Source organism: Perissodus microlepis, chromosome 18 (assembly GCF_051167445.1).
Source record: "Perissodus microlepis isolate ML-2025 ecotype Zambia chromosome 18, ASM5116744v1, whole genome shotgun sequence".
Classification (NCBI taxonomy): Eukaryota; Metazoa; Chordata; class Actinopteri; order Cichliformes; family Cichlidae; genus Perissodus; species Perissodus microlepis.
Genome location: NC_140478.1, coordinates 2,191,226 through 2,209,703, shown reverse-complemented (window position 1 = coordinate 2,209,703; position 18,478 = coordinate 2,191,226). Strand labels below are relative to the sequence as shown.

The 18,478-nt window shown below is 54.0% G+C and overlaps 17 non-coding genes and 1 pseudogene across 17 annotated transcripts; all 18 read left to right on the top strand.

The window, feature by feature from the left end:
- Positions 1-129: 129 nt before the first annotated feature.
- LOC146366853 (5S ribosomal RNA) lies at positions 130-248 on the top strand. Its single transcript, XR_014797806.1, has one exon. It is a non-coding gene; the product is annotated as a 5S ribosomal RNA (ribosomal RNA).
- Positions 249-1,177: 929 nt separating this feature from the next.
- On the top strand, positions 1,178-1,296 carry LOC146366852 (5S ribosomal RNA). The gene has a single exon (XR_014797805.1). It is a non-coding gene; the product is annotated as a 5S ribosomal RNA (ribosomal RNA).
- Positions 1,297-2,069: 773 nt separating this feature from the next.
- LOC146366851 (5S ribosomal RNA) lies at positions 2,070-2,188 on the top strand. Its single transcript, XR_014797919.1, has one exon. It is a non-coding gene; the product is annotated as a 5S ribosomal RNA (ribosomal RNA).
- A 929-nt stretch (positions 2,189-3,117) lies between these two features.
- LOC146366850 (5S ribosomal RNA) lies at positions 3,118-3,236 on the top strand. The gene has a single exon (XR_014797804.1). It is a non-coding gene; the product is annotated as a 5S ribosomal RNA (ribosomal RNA).
- Positions 3,237-4,165: 929 nt separating this feature from the next.
- On the top strand, positions 4,166-4,284 carry LOC146366849 (5S ribosomal RNA). The gene has a single exon (XR_014798346.1). It is a non-coding gene; the product is annotated as a 5S ribosomal RNA (ribosomal RNA).
- An 851-nt stretch (positions 4,285-5,135) lies between these two features.
- On the top strand, positions 5,136-5,254 carry LOC146366848 (5S ribosomal RNA). The gene has a single exon (XR_014798425.1). It is a non-coding gene; the product is annotated as a 5S ribosomal RNA (ribosomal RNA).
- A 929-nt stretch (positions 5,255-6,183) lies between these two features.
- Positions 6,184-6,302, top strand: LOC146366847 (5S ribosomal RNA). Its single transcript, XR_014797803.1, has one exon. It is a non-coding gene; the product is annotated as a 5S ribosomal RNA (ribosomal RNA).
- A 929-nt stretch (positions 6,303-7,231) lies between these two features.
- Positions 7,232-7,350, top strand: LOC146366846 (5S ribosomal RNA). Its single transcript, XR_014798424.1, has one exon. It is a non-coding gene; the product is annotated as a 5S ribosomal RNA (ribosomal RNA).
- Positions 7,351-8,279: 929 nt separating this feature from the next.
- LOC146366845 (5S ribosomal RNA) lies at positions 8,280-8,388 on the top strand (annotated as a pseudogene).
- Positions 8,389-9,317: 929 nt separating this feature from the next.
- Positions 9,318-9,436, top strand: LOC146366844 (5S ribosomal RNA). Its single transcript, XR_014797802.1, has one exon. It is a non-coding gene; the product is annotated as a 5S ribosomal RNA (ribosomal RNA).
- A 929-nt stretch (positions 9,437-10,365) lies between these two features.
- On the top strand, positions 10,366-10,484 carry LOC146366843 (5S ribosomal RNA). Its single transcript, XR_014797928.1, has one exon. It is a non-coding gene; the product is annotated as a 5S ribosomal RNA (ribosomal RNA).
- Positions 10,485-11,413: 929 nt separating this feature from the next.
- On the top strand, positions 11,414-11,532 carry LOC146366842 (5S ribosomal RNA). Its single transcript, XR_014797801.1, has one exon. It is a non-coding gene; the product is annotated as a 5S ribosomal RNA (ribosomal RNA).
- A 929-nt stretch (positions 11,533-12,461) lies between these two features.
- LOC146366841 (5S ribosomal RNA) lies at positions 12,462-12,580 on the top strand. Its single transcript, XR_014797800.1, has one exon. It is a non-coding gene; the product is annotated as a 5S ribosomal RNA (ribosomal RNA).
- Positions 12,581-13,509: 929 nt separating this feature from the next.
- Positions 13,510-13,628, top strand: LOC146366840 (5S ribosomal RNA). The gene has a single exon (XR_014798423.1). It is a non-coding gene; the product is annotated as a 5S ribosomal RNA (ribosomal RNA).
- A 929-nt stretch (positions 13,629-14,557) lies between these two features.
- LOC146366839 (5S ribosomal RNA) lies at positions 14,558-14,676 on the top strand. Its single transcript, XR_014797798.1, has one exon. It is a non-coding gene; the product is annotated as a 5S ribosomal RNA (ribosomal RNA).
- A 929-nt stretch (positions 14,677-15,605) lies between these two features.
- Positions 15,606-15,724, top strand: LOC146366838 (5S ribosomal RNA). Its single transcript, XR_014797797.1, has one exon. It is a non-coding gene; the product is annotated as a 5S ribosomal RNA (ribosomal RNA).
- A 929-nt stretch (positions 15,725-16,653) lies between these two features.
- On the top strand, positions 16,654-16,772 carry LOC146366837 (5S ribosomal RNA). The gene has a single exon (XR_014797796.1). It is a non-coding gene; the product is annotated as a 5S ribosomal RNA (ribosomal RNA).
- A 929-nt stretch (positions 16,773-17,701) lies between these two features.
- Positions 17,702-17,820, top strand: LOC146366836 (5S ribosomal RNA). Its single transcript, XR_014797924.1, has one exon. It is a non-coding gene; the product is annotated as a 5S ribosomal RNA (ribosomal RNA).
- Positions 17,821-18,478: the final 658 nt, after the last annotated feature.

The following is an 18,478-nucleotide window of genomic DNA, read 5'->3' as shown; positions in this document are numbered from 1 at the left end:
AGAGTATTAGGCAACCATGCAGTTACCATTAACAATGTAGTTAAATTGGAGGGTTGTGTTTCGTAACTTCAAGTACTGCCCAACTCACCACTTGATTCCATAAATTGACACTTTGTGCTGAGGTCTGCAGCTTACGGCCATACCACCCTGAGCACGCCCGCTCTCGTCTGATCTCGGAAGCTAAGCAGGGTTGGGCTTGGTTAGTACTTGGATGGGAGACCGCCTGGGAATACCAGGTGCTGTAAGCTTTTCATGTCATTGAACTGCTTTTGATCCAGAGAAGGAGGGTGTTGAAAGACCCAAAGCAGCTGCCCATTAATGAGGGCACATAAACGACATTCCTTTTGGCTGTTTTCAGCAATGTCTTGTGCTGCCAGGTGAGGCCATCCGCACCACACCGGGGCCTGTGCTGCTAAGATAGGTCATCTAAATTACACCAGGGCGTCTGCATCTGGCTGAGGACCGTTGCTTCCGGCTGAGAACATCTACAACACACCAGGGCCTGAGTTGCAGGAAGAAGCCACCTCCACCTCACCAGGTCCTGTGCAGCTAGCTGAGGCCATCTACAACACACCACGGCCTGTGCTCCTGGCTTTGGCCACCTACACCACACCAGGTTCTGTGGCTCTGGCTGAGGCCAACTACACCACACCAGGGCCTGTGGCTCTGGCTGAAGCCATCTACCCCACACCAGGGCCTGTGTTGCTGGTTGAGGCCATTTTAATCACACCAGGGCCTGTGCTGCTGGATGAGGCCATATACATCACACGAGGGCTTGCTCTACTGGATGAGGCCAACTACACCACACCAGGGCCTGTGCTTCTGGCTGAGGCCATCTACATTACACAAGGGCTTGCGCTGCTGGCTTAGTCCATCTACACCACACCAGGGCCTGTGGCTCTGGCTTAGGCCATATACACCCCACCAGGGCCTTTGCTTCTGGCTGAGGCCACCTACACCACACCAGGTCCTGTGCTGCTCGTGGAGGCCATCTACACCAAACCAGGGCCTGTACTGCTGGTTAAAAGCAAAATTGAGTCCTTGGGTTAGGGTATTAGGCAACCATGCAGTTACCATTAACAATGTAGTTAAATTGGAGGGTTGTGTTTCGTAACTTCAAGTACTGCCCAACTCACCACTTGATTCCATAAATTGACACTTTGTGCTGAGGTCTGCAGCTTACGGCCATACCACCCTGAGCACGCCCGCTCTCGTCTGATCTCGGAAGCTAAGCAGGGTTGGGCTTGGTTAGTACTTGGATGGGAGACCGCCTGGGAATACCAGGTGCTGTAAGCTTTTCATGTCATTGAACTGCTTTTGATCCAGAGAAGGAGGGTGTTGAAAGACCCAAAGCAGCTGCCCATTAATGAGGGCACATAAACGACATTCCTTTTGGCTGTTTTCAGCAATGTCTTGTGCTGCCAGGTGAGGCCATCCGCACCACACCGGGGCCTGTGCTGCTAAGATAGGTCATCTAAATTACACCAGGGCGTCTGCATCTGGCTGAGGACCGTTGCTTCCGGCTGAGAACATCTACAACACACCAGGGCCTGAGTTGCAGGAAGAAGCCACCTCCACCTCACCAGGTCCTGTGCTGTTAGCTGAGGCCATCTACAACACACCACGGCCTGTGCTCCTGGCTTTGGCCACCTACACCACACCAGGTTCTGTGGCTCTGGCTGAGGCCAACTACACCACACCAGGGCCTGTGGCTCTGGCTGAAGCCATCTACCCCACACCAGGGCCTGTGTTGCTGGTTGAGGCCATTTTAATCACACCAGGGCCTGTGCTGCTGGATGAGGCCATATACATCACACGAGGGCTTGCTCTACTGGCTGAGGCCACCTACACCACACCAGGTCCTGTGCTGCTGGTGGAGGCCATCTACACCAAACCAGGGCCTGTACTGCTGGTTAAAAGCTAAATTGAGTCCTTGGGTTAGAGTATTAGGCAACCATGCAGTTACCATTAACAATGTAGTTAAATTGGAGGGTTGTGTTTCGTAACTTCAAGTACTGCCCAACTCACCACTTGATTCCATAAATTGACACTTTGTGCTGAGGTCTGCAGCTTACGGCCATACCACCCTGAGCACGCCCGCTCTCGTCTGATCTCGGAAGCTAAGCAGGGTTGGGCTTGGTTAGTACTTGGATGGGAGACCGCCTAGGAATACCAGGTGCCGTAAGCTTTTCATGTCATTGAACTGCTTTTGATCCAGAGAAGGAGGGTGTTGAAAGACCCAAAGCAGCTGCCCATTAATGAGGGCACATAAACGACATTCCTTTTGGCTGTTTTCAGCAATGTCTTGTGCTGCCAGGTGAGGCCATCCGCACCACACCGGGGCCTGTGCTGCTAAGATAGGTCATCTAAATTACACCAGGGCGTGTGCATCTGGCTGAGGACCGGTGCTTCCGGCTGAGGCCATCTACAACACACCAGGGCCTGAGTTTCAGGAAGAAGCCACCTCCACCTCACCAGGTCCTGTGCTGCTAGCTGAGGCCATCTACAACACACCACGGCCTGTGCTCCTGGCTTTGGCCACCAACACCACACCAGGTTCTGTGGCTCTGGCTGAGGCCACCAACACCACACCAGGGCCTGTGGCTCTGGCTGAAGCCATCTACCCCACACCAGGGCCTGTGTTGCTGGTTGAGGCCATTTTAATCACACCAGGGCCTGTGCTGCTGGATGAGGCCATATACATCACACGAGGGCTTGCTCTACTGGATGAGGCCAACTACACCACACCAGGGCCTGTGCTTCTGGCTGAGGCCATCTACATTACACGAGGGCTTGCGCTGCTGGCTTAGTCCATCTACACCACACCAGGGCCTGTGGCTCTGGCTTAGGCCATATACACCCCACCAGGGCCTTTGCTTCTGGCTGAGGCCACCTACACCACACCAGGTCCTGTGCTGCTGGTGGAGGCCATCTACACCAAACCAGGGCCTGTACTGCTGGTTAAAAGCTAAATTGAGTCCTTGGGTTAGAGTATTAGGCAACCATGCAGTTACCATTAACAATGTAGTTAAATTGGAGGGTTGTGTTTCGTAACTTCAAGTACTGCCCAACTCACCACTTGATTCCATAAATTGACACTTTGTGCTGAGGTCTGCAGCTTACGGCCATACCACCCTGAGCACGCCCGCTCTCGTCTGATCTCGGAAGCTAAGCAGGGTTGGGCTTGGTTAGTACTTGGATGGGAGACCGCCTGGGAATACCAGGTGCTGTAAGCTTTTCATGTCATTGAACTGCTTTTGATCCAGAGAAGGAGGGTGTTGAAAGACCCAAAGCAGCTGCCCATTAATGAGGGCACATAAACGACATTCCTTTTGGCTGTTTTCAGCAATGTCTTGTGCTGCCAGGTGAGGCCATCCGCACCACACCGGGGCCTGTGCTGCTAAGATAGGTCATCTAAATTACACCAGGGCGTGTGCATCTGGCTGAGGACCGGTGCTTCCGGCTGAGGCCTTCTACAACACACCAGGGCCTGAGTTGCAGGAAGAAGCCACCTCCACCTCACCAGGTCCTGTGCTGCTAGCTGAGGCCATCTACAACACACCACGGCCTGTGCTCCTGGCTTTGGCCACCAACACCACACCAGGTTCTGTGGCTCTGGCTGAGGCCAACTACACCACACCAGGGCCTGTGGCTCTGGCTGAAGCCATCTACCCCACACCAGGGCCTGTGTTGCTGGTTGAGGCCATTTTAATCACACCAGGGCCTGTGCTGCTGGATGAGGCCATATACATCACACGAGGGCTTGCTCTACTGGATGAGGCCAACTACACCACACCAGGGCCTGTGCTTCTGGCTGAGGCCATCTACATTACACGAGGGCTTGCGCTGCTGGCTTAGTCCATCTACACCACAACAGGGCCTGTGGCTCTGGCTTAGGCCATATACACCCCACCAGGGCCTTTGCTTCTGGCTGAGGCCACCTACACCACACCAGGTCCTGTGCTGCTGGTGGAGGCCATCTACACCAAACCAGGGCCTGTACTGCTGGTTAAAAGCTAAATTGAGTCCTTGGGTTAGAGTATTAGGCAACCATGCAGTTACCATTAACAATGTAGTTAAATTGGAGGGTTGTGTTTCGTAACTTCAAGTACTGCCCAACTCACCACTTGATTCCATAAATTGACACTTTGTGCTGAGGTCTGCAGCTTACGGCCATACCACCCTGAGCACACCCGCTCTCGTCTGATCTCGGAAGCTAAGCAGGGTTGGGCTTGGTTAGTACTTGGATGGGAGACCGCCTGGGAATACCAGGTGCCGTAAGCTTTTCATGTCATTGAACTGCTTTTGATCCAGAGAAGGAGGGTGTTGAAAGACCCAAAGCAGCTGCCCATTAATGAGGGCACATAAACGACATTCCTTTTGGCTGTTTTCAGCAATGTCTTGTGCTGCCAGGTGAGGCCATCCGCACCACACCGGGGCCTTTGCTGCTAAGATAGGTCATCTAAATTACACCAGGGCGTGTGCATCTGGCTGAGGACCGGTGCTTCCGGCTGAGGCCATCTACAACACACCAGGGCCTGTGCTCCTGGCTTTGGCCACCAACACCACACCAGGTTCTGTGGCTCTGGCTGAGGCCAACTACACCACACCAGGGCCTGTGGCTCTGGCTGAAGCCATCTACCCCACACCAGGGCCTGTGTTGCTGGTTGAGGCCATTTTAATCACACCAGGGCCTGTGCTGCTGGATGAGGCCATATACATCACACGAGGGCTTGCTCTACTGGATGAGGCCAACTACACCACACCAGGGCCTGTGCTTCTGGCTGAGGCCATCTACATTACACGAGGGCTTGCGCTGCTGGCTTAGTCCATCTACACCACAACAGGGCCTGTGGCTCTGGCTTAGGCCATATACACCCCACCAGGGCCTTTGCTTCTGGCTGAGGCCACCTACACCACACCAGGTCCTGTGCTGCTGGTGGAGGCCATCTACACCAAACCAGGGCCTGTACTGCTGGTTAAAAGCAAAATTGAGTCCTTGGGTTAGGGTATTAGGCAACCATGCAGTTACCATTAACAATGTAGTTAAATTGGAGGGTTGTGTTTCGTAACTTCAAGTACTGCCCAACTCACCACTTGATTCCATAAATTGACACTTTGTGCTGAGGTCTGCAGCTTACGGCCATACCACCCTGAGCACGCCCGCTCTCGTCTGATCTCGGAAGCTAAGCAGGGTTGGGCTTGGTTAGTACTTGGATGGGAGACCGCCTGGGAATACCAGGTGCCGTAAGCTTTTCATGTCATTGAACTGCTTTTGATCCAGAGAAGGAGGGTGTTGAAAGACCCAAAGCAGCTGCCCATTAATGAGGGCACATAAACGACATTCCTTTTGGCTGTTTTCAGCAATGTCTTGTGCTGCCAGGTGAGGCCATCCGCACCACACCGGGGCCTGTGCTGCTAAGATAGGTCATCTAAATTACACCAGGGCGTCTGCATCTGGCTGAGGAACGGTGCTTCCGGCTGAGGCCATCTACAACACACCAGGGCCTGAGTTTCAGGAAGAAGCCACCTCCACCTCACCAGGTCCTGTGCTGCTAGCTGAGGCCATCTACAACACACCACGGCCTGTGCTCCTGGCTTTGGCCACCAACACCACACCAGGTTCTGTGGCTCTGGCTGAGGCCAACTACACCACACCAGGGCCTGTGGCTCTGGCTGAAGCCATCTACCCCACACCAGGGCCTGTGTTGCTGGTTGAGGCCATTTTATTCACACCAGGGCCTGTGCTGCTGGATGAGGCCATATACATCACACGAGGGCTTGCTCTACTGGATGAGGCCAACTACACCACACCAGGGCCTGTGCTTCTGGCTGAGGCCATCTACATTACACGAGGGCTTGCGCTGCTGGCTTAGTCCATCTACACCACACCAGGGCCTGTGGCTCTGGCTTAGGCCATATACACCCCACCAGGGCCTTTGCTTCTGGCTGAGGCCACCTACACCACACCAGGTCCTGTGCTGCTGGTGGAGGCCATCTACACCAAACCAGGGCCTGTACTGCTGGTTAAAAGCTAAATTGAGTCCTTGGGTTAGAGTATTAGGCAACCATGCAGTTACCATTAACAATGTAGTTAAATTGGAGGGTTGTGTTTCGTAACTTCAAGTACTGCCCAACTCACCACTTGATTCCATAAATTGACACTTTGTGCGGAGGTCTGCAGCTTACGGCCATACCACCCTGAGCACGCCCGCTCTCGTCTGATCTCGGAAGCTAAGCAGGGTTGGGCTTGGTTAGTACTTGGATGGGAGACCGCCTGGGAATACCAGGTGCTGTAAGCTTTTCATGTCATTGAACTGCTTTTGATCCAGAGAAGGAGGGTGTTGAAAGACCCAAAGCAGCTGCCCATTAATGAGGGCACATAAACGACATTCCTTTTGGCTGTTTTCAGCAATGTCTTGTGCTGCCAGGTGAGGCCATCCGCACCACACCGGGGCCTGTGCTGCTAAGATAGGTCATCTAAATTACACCAGGGCGTCTGCATCTGGCTGAGGACCGTTGCTTCCGGCTGAGAACATCTACAAAACACCAGGGCCTGAGTTGCAGGAAGAAGCCACCTCCACCTCACCAGGTCCTGTGCTGCTAGCTGAGGCCATCTACAACACACCACGGCCTGTGCTCCTGGCTTTGGCCACCTACACCACACCAGGTTCTGTGGCTCTGGCTGAGGCCAACTACACCACACCAGGGCCTGTGGCTCTGGCTGAAGCCATCTACCCCACACCAGGGCCTGTGTTGCTGGTTGAGGCCATTTTAATCACACCAGGGCCTGTGCTGCTGGATGAGGCCATATACATCACACGAGGGCTTGCTCTACTGGATGAGGCCAACTACACCACACCAGGGCCTGTGCTTCTGGCTGAGGCCATCTACATTACACAAGGGCTTGCGCTGCTGGCTTAGTCCATCTACACCACACCAGGGCCTGTGGCTCTGGCTTAGGCCATATACACCCCACCAGGGCCTTTGCTTCTGGCTGAGGCCACCTACACCACACCAGGTCCTGTGCTGCTCGTGGAGGCCATCTACACCAAACCAGGGCCTGTACTGCTGGTTAAAAGCAAAATTGAGTCCTTGGGTTAGGGTATTAGGCAACCATGCAGTTACCATTAACAATGTAGTTAAATTGGAGGGTTGTGTTTCGTAACTTCAAGTACTGCCCAACTCACCACTTGATTCCATAAATTGACACTTTGTGCTGAGGTCTGCAGCTTACGGCCATACCACCCTGAGCACGCCCGCTCTCGTCTGATCTCGGAAGCTAAGCAGGGTTGGGCTTGGTTAGTACTTGGATGGGAGACCGCCTGGGAATACCAGGTGCCGTAAGCTTTTCATGTCATTGAACTGCTTTTGATCCAGAGAAGGAGGGTGTTGAAAGACCCAAAGCAGCTGCCCATTAATGAGGGCACATAAACGACATTCCTTTTGGCTGTTTTCAGCAATGTCTTGTGCTGCCAGGTGAGGCCATCCGCACCACACCGGGGCCTGTGCTGCTAAGATAGGTCATCTAAATTACACCAGGGCGTGTGCATCTGGCTGAGGACCGGTGCTTCCGGCTGAGGCCATCTACAACACACCAGGGCCTGAGTTTCAGGAAGAAGCCACCTCCACCTCACCAGGTCCTGTGCTGCTAGCTGAGGCCATCTACAACACACCACGGCCTGTGCTCCTGGCTTTGGCCACCAACACCACACCAGGTTCTGTGGCTCTGGCTGAGGCCACCAACACCACACCAGGGCCTGTGGCTCTGGCTGAAGCCATCTACCCCACACCAGGGCCTGTGTTGCTGGTTGAGGCCATTTTAATCACACCAGGGCCTGTGCTGCTGGATGAGGCCATATACATCACACGAGGGCTTGCTCTACTGGATGAGGCCAACTACACCACACCAGGGCCTGTGCTTCTGGCTGAGGCCATCTACATTACACGAGGGCTTGCGCTGCTGGCTTAGTCCATCTACACCACACCAGGGCCTGTGGCTCTGGCTTAGGCCATATACACCCCACCAGGGCCTTTGCTTCTGGCTGAGGCCACCTACACCACACCAGGTCCTGTGCTGCTGGTGGAGGCCATCTACACCAAACCAGGGCCTGTACTGCTGGTTAAAAGCTAAATTGAGTCCTTGGGTTAGAGTATTAGGCAACCATGCAGTTACCATTAACAATGTAGTTAAATTGGAGGGTTGTGTTTCGTAACTTCAAGTACTGCCCAACTCACCACTTGATTCCATAAATTGACACTTTGTGCTGAGGTCTGCAGCTTACGGCCATACCACCCTGAGCACGCCTGATCTCGGAAGCTAAGCAGGGTTGGGCTTGGTTAGTACTTGGATGGGAGACTGCCTGGGAATACCAGGTGCTGTAAGCTTTTCATGTCATTGAACTGCTTTTGATCCAGAGAAGGAGGGTGTTGAAAGACCCAAAGCAGCTGCCCATTAATGAGGGCACATAAACGACATTCCTTTTGGCTGTTTTCAGCAATGTCTTGTGCTGCCAGGTGAGGCCATCCGCACCACACCGGGGCCTGTGCTGCTAAGATAGGTCATCTAAATTACACCAGGGCGTGTGCATCTGGCTGAGGACCGGTGCTTCCGGCTGAGGCCTTCTACAACACACCAGGGCCTGAGTTGCAGGAAGAAGCCACCTCCACCTCACCAGGTCCTGTGCTGCTAGCTGAGGCCATCTACAACACACCACGGCCTGTGCTCCTGGCTTTGGCCACCAACACCACACCAGGTTCTGTGGCTCTGGCTGAGGCCAACTACACCACACCAGGGCCTGTGGCTCTGGCTGAAGCCATCTACCCCACACCAGGGCCTGTGTTGCTGGTTGAGGCCATTTTAATCACACCAGGGCCTGTGCTGCTGGATGAGGCCATATACATCACACGAGGGCTTGCTCTACTGGATGAGGCCAACTACACCACACCAGGGCCTGTGCTTCTGGCTGAGGCCATCTACATTACACGAGGGCTTGCGCTGCTGGCTTAGTCCATCTACACCACAACAGGGCCTGTGGCTCTGGCTTAGGCCATATACACCCCACCAGGGCCTTTGCTTCTGGCTGAGGCCACCTACACCACACCAGGTCCTGTGCTGCTGGTGGAGGCCATCTACACCAAACCAGGGCCTGTACTGCTGGTTAAAAGCAAAATTGAGTCCTTGGGTTAGGGTATTAGGCAACCATGCAGTTACCATTAACAATGTAGTTAAATTGGAGGGTTGTGTTTCGTAACTTCAAGTACTGCCCAACTCACCACTTGATTCCATAAATTGACACTTTGTGCTGAGGTCTGCAGCTTACGGCCATACCACCCTGAGCACGCCCGCTCTCGTCTGATCTCGGAAGCTAAGCAGGGTTGGGCTTGGTTAGTACTTGGATGGGAGACCGCCTGGGAATACCAGGTGCTGTAAGCTTTTCATGTCATTGAACTGCTTTTGATCCAGAGAAGGAGGGTGTTGAAAGACCCAAAGCAGCTGCCCATTAATGAGGGCACATAAACGACATTCCTTTTGGCTGTTTTCAGCAATGTCTTGTGCTGCCAGGTGAGGCCATCCGCACCACACCGGGGCCTGTGCTGCTATGATAGGTCATCTAAATTACACCAGGGCGTGTGCATCTGGCTGAGGACCGGTGCTTCCGGCTGAGAACATCTACAACACACCAGGGCCTGAGTTGCAGGAAGAAGCCACCTCCACCTCACCAGGTCCTGTGCAGCTAGCTGAGGCCATCTACAACACACCACGGCCTGTGCTCCTGGCTTTGGCCACCTACACCACACCAGGTTCTGTGGCTCTGGCTGAGGCCAACTACACCACACCAGGGCCTGTGGCTCTGGCTGAAGCCATCTACCCCACACCAGGGCCTGTGTTGCTGGTTGAGGCCATTTTAATCACACCAGGGCCTGTGCTGCTGGATGAGGCCATATACATCACACGAGTGCTTGCTCTACTGGATGAGGCAAACTACACCACACCAGGGCCTGTGCTTCTGGCTGAGGCCATCTACATTACACGAGGGCTTGCGCTGCTGGCTTAGTCCATCTACACCACACCAGGGCCTGTGGCTCTGGCTTAGGCCATATACACCCCACCAGGGCCTTTGCTTCTGGCTGAGGCCACCTACACCACACCAGGTCCTGTGCTGCTGGTGGAGGCCATCTACACCAAACCAGGGCCTGTACTGCTGGTTAAAAGATAAATTGAGTCCTTGGGTTAGAGTATTAGGCAACCATGCAGTTACCATTAACAATGTAGTTAAATTGGAGGGTTGTGTTTCGTAACTTCAAGTACTGCCCAACTCACCACTTGATTCCATAAATTGACACTTTGTGCTGAGGTCTGCAGCTTACGGCCATACCACCCTGAGCACGCCCGCTCTCGTCTGATCTCGGAAGCTAAGCAGGGTTGGGCTTGGTTAGTACTTGGATGGGAGACCGCCTGGGAATACCACGTGCCGTAAGCTTTTCATGTCATTGAACTGCTTTTGATCCAGAGAAGGAGGGTGTTGAAAGACCCAAAGCAGCTGCCCATTAATGAGGGCACATAAACGACATTCCTTTTGGCTGTTTTCAGCAATGTCTTGTGCTGCCAGGTGAGGCCATCCGCACCACACCGGGGCCTGTGCTGCTAAGATAGGTCATCTAAATTACACCAGGGCGTGTGCATCTGGCTGAGGACCGGTGCTTCCGGCTGAGGCCATCTACAACACACCAGGGCCTGAGTTTCAGGAAGAAGCCACCTCCACCTCACCAGGTCCTGTGCTGCTAGCTGAGGCCATCTACAACACACCACGGCCTGTGCTCCTGGCTTTGGCCACCAACACCACACCAGGTTCTGTGGCTCTGGCTGAGGCCACCAACACCACACCAGGGCCTGTGGCTCTGGCTGAAGCCATCTACCCCACACCAGGGCCTGTGTTGCTGGTTGAGGCCATTTTAATCACACCAGGGCCTGTGCTGCTGGATGAGGCCATATACATCACACGAGGGCTTGCTCTACTGGATGAGGCCAACTACACCACACCAGGGCCTGTGCTTCTGGCTGAGGCCATCTACATTACACGAGGGCTTGCGCTGCTGGCTTAGTCCATCTACACCACACCAGGGCCTGTGGCTCTGGCTTAGGCCATATACACCCCACCAGGGCCTTTGCTTCTGGCTGAGGCCACCTACACCACACCAGGTCCTGTGCTGCTGGTGGAGGCCATCTACACCAAACCAGGGCCTGTACTGCTGGTTAAAAGCTAAATTGAGTCCTTGGGTTAGAGTATTAGGCAACCATGCAGTTACCATTAACAATGTAGTTAAATTGGAGGGTTGTGTTTTGTAACTTCAAGTACTGCCCAACTCACCACTTGATTCCATAAATTGACACTTTGTGCTGAGGTCTGCAGCTTACGGCCATACCACCCTGAGCACGCCCGCTCTCGTCTGATCTCGGAAGCTAAGCAGGGTTGGGCTTGGTTAGTACTTGGATGGGAGACCGCCTGGGAATACCAGGTGCTGTAAGCTTTTCATGTCATTGAACTGCTTTTGATCCAGAGAAGGAGGGTGTTGAAAGACCCAAAGCAGCTGCCCATTAATGAGGGCACATAAACGACATTCCTTTTGGCTGTTTTCAGCAATGTCTTGTGCTGCCAGGTGAGGCCATCCGCACCACACCGGGGCCTGTGCTGCTAAGATAGGTCATCTAAATTACACCAGGGCGTGTGCATCTGGCTGAGGACCGGTGCTTCCGGCTGAGGCCTTCTACAACACACCAGGGCCTGAGTTGCAGGAAGAAGCCACCTCCACCTCACCAGGTCCTGTGCTGCTAGCTGAGGCCATCTACAACACACCACGGCCTGTGCTCCTGGCTTTGGCCACCAACACCACACCAGGTTCTGTGGCTCTGGCTGAGGCCAACTACACCACACCAGGGCCTGTGGCTCTGGCTGAAGCCATCTACCCCACACCAGGGCCTGTGTTGCTGGTTGAGGCCATTTTAATCACACCAGGGCCTGTGCTGCTGGATGAGGCCATATACATCACACGAGGGCTTGCTCTACTGGATGAGGCCAACTACACCACACCAGGGCCTGTGCTTCTGGCTGAGGCCATCTACATTACACGAGGGCTTGCGCTGCTGGCTTAGTCCATCTACACCACACCAGGGCCTGTGGCTCTGGCTTAGGCCATATACACCCCACCAGGGCCTTTGCTTCTGGCTGAGGCCACCTACACCACACCAGGTCCTGTGCTGCTGGTGGAGGCCATCTACACCAAACCAGGGCCTGTACTGCTGGTTAAAAGATAAATTGAGTCCTTGGGTTAGAGTATTAGGCAACCATGCAGTTACCATTAACAATGTAGTTAAATTGGAGGGTTGTGTTTTGTAACTTCAAGTACTGCCCAACTCACCACTTGATTCCATAAATTGACACTTTGTGCTGAGGTCTGCAGCTTACGGCCATACCACCCTGAGCACGCCCGCTCTCGTCTGATCTCGGAAGCTAAGCAGGGTTGGGCTTGGTTAGTACTTGGATGGGAGACCGCCTGGGAATACCAGGTGCTGTAAGCTTTTCATGTCATTGAACTGCTTTTGATCCAGAGAAGGAGGGTGTTGAAAGACCCAAAGCAGCTGCCCATTAATGAGGGCACATAAACGACATTCCTTTTGGCTGTTTTCAGCAATGTCTTGTGCTGCCAGGTGAGGCCATCCGCACCACACCGGGGCCTGTGCTGCTATGATAGGTCATCTAAATTACACCAGGGCGTCTGCATCTGGCTGAGGACCGTTGCTTCCGGCTGAGAACATCTACAACACACCAGGGCCTGAGTTGCAGGAAGAAGCCACCTCCACCTCACCAGGTCCTGTGCAGCTAGCTGAGGCCATCTACAACACACCACGGCCTGTGCTCCTGGCTTTGGCCACCTACACCACACCAGGTTCTGTGGCTCTGGCTGAGGCCAACTACACCACACCAGGGCCTGTGGCTCTGGCTGAAGCCATCTACCCCACACCAGGGCCTGTGTTGCTGGTTGAGGCCATTTTAATCACACCAGGGCCTGTGCTGCTGGATGAGGCCATATACATCACACGAGGGCTTGCTCTACTGGATGAGGCCAACTACACCACACCAGGGCCTGTGCTTCTGGCTGAGGCCATCTACATTACACGAGGGCTTGCGCTGCTGGCTTAGTCCATCTACACCACAACAGGGCCTGTGGCTCTGGCTTAGGCCATATACACCCCACCAGGGCCTTTGCTTCTGGCTGAGGCCACCTACACCACACCAGGTCCTGTGCTGCTGGTGGAGGCCATCTACACCAAACCAGGGCCTGTACTGCTGGTTAAAAGCAAAATTGAGTCCTTGGGTTAGGGTATTAGGCAACCATGCAGTTACCATTAACAATGTAGTTAAATTGGAGGGTTGTGTTTCGTAACTTCAAGTACTGCCCAACTCACCACTTGATTCCATAAATTGACACTTTGTGCTGAGGTCTGCAGCTTACGGCCATACCACCCTGAGCACGCCCGCTCTCGTCTGATCTCGGAAGCTAAGCAGGGTTGGGCTTGGTTAGTACTTGGATGGGAGACCGCCTGGGAATACCAGGTGCCGTAAGCTTTTCATGTCATTGAACTGCTTTTGATCCAGAGAAGGAGGGTGTTGAAAGACCCAAAGCAGCTGCCCATTAATGAGGGCACATAAACGACATTCCTTTTGGCTGTTTTCAGCAATGTCTTGTGCTGCCAGGTGAGGCCATCCGCACCACACCGGGGCCTGTGCTGCTAAGATAGGTCATCTAAATTACACCAGGGTGTGTGCATCTGGCTGAGGAACGGTGCTTCCGGCTGAGGCCATCTACAACACACCAGGGCCTGAGTTTCAGGAAGAAGCCACCTCCACCTCACCAGGTCCTGTGCTGCTAGCTGAGGCCATCTACAACACACCACGGCCTGTGCTCCTGGCTTTGGCCACCAACACCACACCAGGTTCTGTGGCTCTGGCTGAGGCCAACTACACCACACCAGGGCCTGTGGCTCTGGCTGAAGCCATCTACCCCACACCAGGGCCTGTGTTGCTGGTTGAGGCCATTTTATTCACACCAGGGCCTGTGCTGCTGGATGAGGCCATATACATCACACGAGGGCTTGCTCTACTGGATGAGGCCAACTACACCACACCAGGGCCTGTGCTTCTGGCTGAGGCCATCTACATTACACGAGGGCTTGCGCTGCTGGCTTAGTCCATCTACACCACACCAGGGCCTGTGGCTCTGGCTTAGGCCATATACACCCCACCAGGGCCTTTGCTTCTGGCTGAGGCCACCTACACCACACCAGGTCCTGTGCTGCTGGTGGAGGCCATCTACACCAAACCAGGGCCTGTACTGCTGGTTAAAAGCTAAATTGAGTCCTTGGGTTAGAGTATTAGGCAACCATGCAGTTACCATTAACAATGTAGTTAAATTGGAGGGTTGTGTTTCGTAACTTCAAGTACTGCCCAACTCACCACTTGATTCCATAAATTGACACTTTGTGCTGAGGTCTGCAGCTTACGGCCATACCACCCTGAGCACGCCCGCTCTCGTCTGATCTCGGAAGCTAAGCAGGGTTGGGCTTGGTTAGTACTTGGATGGGAGACCGCCTGGGAATACCAGGTGCTGTAAGCTTTTCATGTCATTGAACTGCTTTTGATCCAGAGAAGGAGGGTGTTGAAAGACCCAAAGCAGCTGCCCATTAATGAGGGCACATAAACGACATTCCTTTTGGCTGTTTTCAGCAATGTCTTGTGCTGCCAGGTGAGGCCATCCGCACCACACCGGGGCCTGTGCTGCTAAGATAGGTCATCTAAATTACACCAGGGCGTCTGCATCTGGCTGAGGAACGGTGCTTCCGGCTGAGGCCATCTACAACACACCAGGGCCTGAGTTTCAGGAAGAAGCCACCTCCACCTCACCAGGTCCTGTGCTGCTAGCTGAGGCCATCTACAACACACCACGGCCTGTGCTCCTGGCTTTGGCCACCAACACCACACCAGGTTCTGTGGCTCTGGCTGAGGCCAACTACACCACACCAGGGCCTGTGGCTCTGGCTGAAGCCATCTACCCCACACCAGGGCCTGTGTTGCTGGTTGAGGCCATTTTATTCACACCAGGGCCTGTGCTGCTGGATGAGGCCATATACATCACACGAGGGCTTGCTCTACTGGATGAGGCCAACTACACCACACCAGGGCCTGTGCTTCTGGCTGAGGCCATCTACATTACACGAGGGCTTGCGCTGCTGGCTTAGTCCATCTACACCACACCAGGGCCTGTGGCTCTGGCTTAGGCCATATACACCCCACCAGGGCCTTTGCTTCTGGCTGAGGCCACCTACACCACACCAGGTCCTGTGCTGCTGGTGGAGGCCATCTACACCAAACCAGGGCCTGTACTGCTGGTTAAAAGCTAAATTGAGTCCTTGGGTTAGAGTATTAGGCAACCATGCAGTTACCATTAACAATGTAGTTAAATTGGAGGGTTGTGTTTCGTAACTTCAAGTACTGCCCAACTCACCACTTGATTCCATAAATTGACACTTTGTGCTGAGGTCTGCAGCTTACGGCCATACCACCCTGAGCACGCCCGCTCTCGTCTGATCTCGGAAGCTAAGCAGGGTTGGGCTTGGTTAGTACTTGGATGGGAGACCGCCTGGGAATACCAGGTGCTGTAAGCTTTTCATGTCATTGAACTGCTTTTGATCCAGAGAAGGAGGGTGTTGAAAGACCCAAAGCAGCTGCCCATTAATGAGGGCACATAAACGACATTCCTTTTGGCTGTTTTCAGCAATGTCTTGTGCTGCCAGGTGAGGCCATCCGCACCACACCGGGGCCTGTGCTGCTAAGATAGGTCATCTAAATTACACCAGGGCGTCTGCATCTGGCTGAGGACCGTTGCTTCCGGCTGAGAACATCTACAACACACCAGGGCCTGAGTTTCAGGAAGAAGCCACCTCCACCTCACCAGGTCCTGTGCAGCTAGCTGAGGCCATCTACAACACACCACGGCCTGTGCTCCTGGCTTTGGCCACCAACACCACACCAGGTTCTGTGGCTCTGGCTGAGGCCAACTACACCACACCAGGGCCTGTGGCTCTGGCTGAAGCCATCTACCCCACACCAGGGCCTGTGTTGCTGGTTGAGGCCATTTTAATCACACCAGGGCCTGTGCTGCTGGATGAGGCCATATACATCACACGAGGGCTTGCTCTACTGGATGAGGCCAACTACACCACACCAGGGCCTGTGCTTCTGGCTGAGGCCATCTACATTACACGAGGGCTTGCGCTGCTGGCTTAGTCCATCTACACCACACCAGGGCCTGTGGCTCTGGCTTAGGCCATATACACCCCACCAGGGCCTTTGCTTCTGGCTGAGGCCACCTACACCACACCAGGTCCTGTGCTGCTGGTGGAGGCCATCTACACCAAACCAGGGCCTGTACTGCTGGTTAAAAGCTAAATTGAGTCCTTGGGTTAGAGTATTAGGCAACCATGCAGTTACCATTAACAATGTAGTTAAATTGGAGGGTTGTGTTTCGTAACTTCAAGTACTGCCCAACTCACCACTTGATTCCATAAATTGACACTTTGTGCTGAGGTCTGCAGCTTACGGCCATACCACCCTGAGCACGCCCGCTCTCGTCTGATCTCGGAAGCTAAGCAGGGTTGGGCTTGGTTAGTACTTGGATGGGAGACCGCCTGGGAATACCAGGTGCTGTAAGCTTTTCATGTCATTGAACTGCTTTTGATCCAGAGAAGGAGGGTGTTGAAAGACCCAAAGCAGCTGCCCATTAATGAGGGCACATAAACGACATTCCTTTTGGCTGTTTTCAGCAATGTCTTGTGCTGCCAGGTGAGGCCATCCGCACCACACCGGGGCCTGTGCTGCTAAGATAGGTCATCTAAATTACACCAGGGCGTCTGCATCTGGCTGAGGACCGTTGCTTCCGGCTGAGAACATCTACAACACACCAGGGCCTGAGTTGCAGGAAGAAGCCACCTCCACCTCACCAGGTCCTGTGCAGCTAGCTGAGGCCATCTACAACACACCACGGCCTGTGCTCCTGGCTTTGGCCACCTACACCACACCAGGTTCTGTGGCTCTGGCTGAGGCCAACTACACCACACCAGGGCCTGTGGCTCTGGCTGAAGCCATCTACCCCACACCAGGGCCTGTGTTGCTGGTTGAGGCCATTTTAATCACACCAGGGCCTGTGCTGCTGGATGAGGCCATATACATCACACGAGGGCTTGCTCTACTGGATGAGGCCAACTACACCACACCAGGGCCTGTGCTTCTGGCTGAGGCCATCTACATTACACGAGGGCTTGCGCTGCTGGCTTAGTCCATCTACACCACACCAGGGCCTGTGGCTCTGGCTTAGGCCATATACACCCCACCAGGGCCTTTGCTTCTGGCTGAGGCCACCTACACCACACCAGGTCCTGTGCTGCTGGTGGAGGCCATCTACACCAAACCAGGGCCTGTACTGCTGGTTAAAAGCTAAATTGAGTCCTTGGGTTAGAGTATTAGGCAACCATGCAGTTACCATTAACAATGTAGTTAAATTGGAGGGTTGTGTTTCGTAACTTCAAGTACTGCCCAACTCACCACTTGATTCCATAAATTGACACTTTGTGCTGAGGTCTGCAGCTTACGGCCATACCACCCTGAGCACGCCCGCTCTCGTCTGATCTCGGAAGCTAAGCAGGGTTGGGCTTGGTTAGTACTTGGATGGGAGACCGCCTGGGAATACCAGGTGTTGTAAGCTTTTCATGTCATTGAACTGCTTTTGATCCAGAGAAGGAGGGTGTTGAAAGACCCAAAGCAGCTGCCCATTAATGAGGGCACATAAACGACATTCCTTTTGGCTGTTTTCAGCAATGTCTTGTGCTGCCAGGTGAGGCCATCCGCACCACACCGGGGCCTGTGCTGCTAAGATAGGTCATCTAAATTACACCAGGGCGTCTGCATCTGGCTGAGGACCGTTGCTTCCGGCTGAGAACATCTACAACACACCAGGGCCTGAGTTTCAGGAAGAAGCCACCTCCACCTCACCAGGTCCTGTGCAGCTAGCTGAGGCCATCTACAACACACCACGGCCTGTGCTCCTGGCTTTGGCCACCAACACCACACCAGGTTCTGTGGCTCTGGCTGAGGCCAACTACACCACACCAGGGCCTGTGGCTCTGGCTGAAGCCATCTACCCCACACCAGGGCCTGTGTTGCTGGTTGAGGCCATTTTAATCACACCAGGGCCTGTGCTGCTGGATGAGGCCATATACATCACACGAGGGCTTGCTCTACTGGATGAGGCCAACTACACCACACCAGGGCCTGTGCTTCTGGCTGAGGCCATCTACATTACACGAGGGCTTGCGCTGCTGGCTTAGTCCATCTACACCACACCAGGGCCTGTGGCTCTGGCT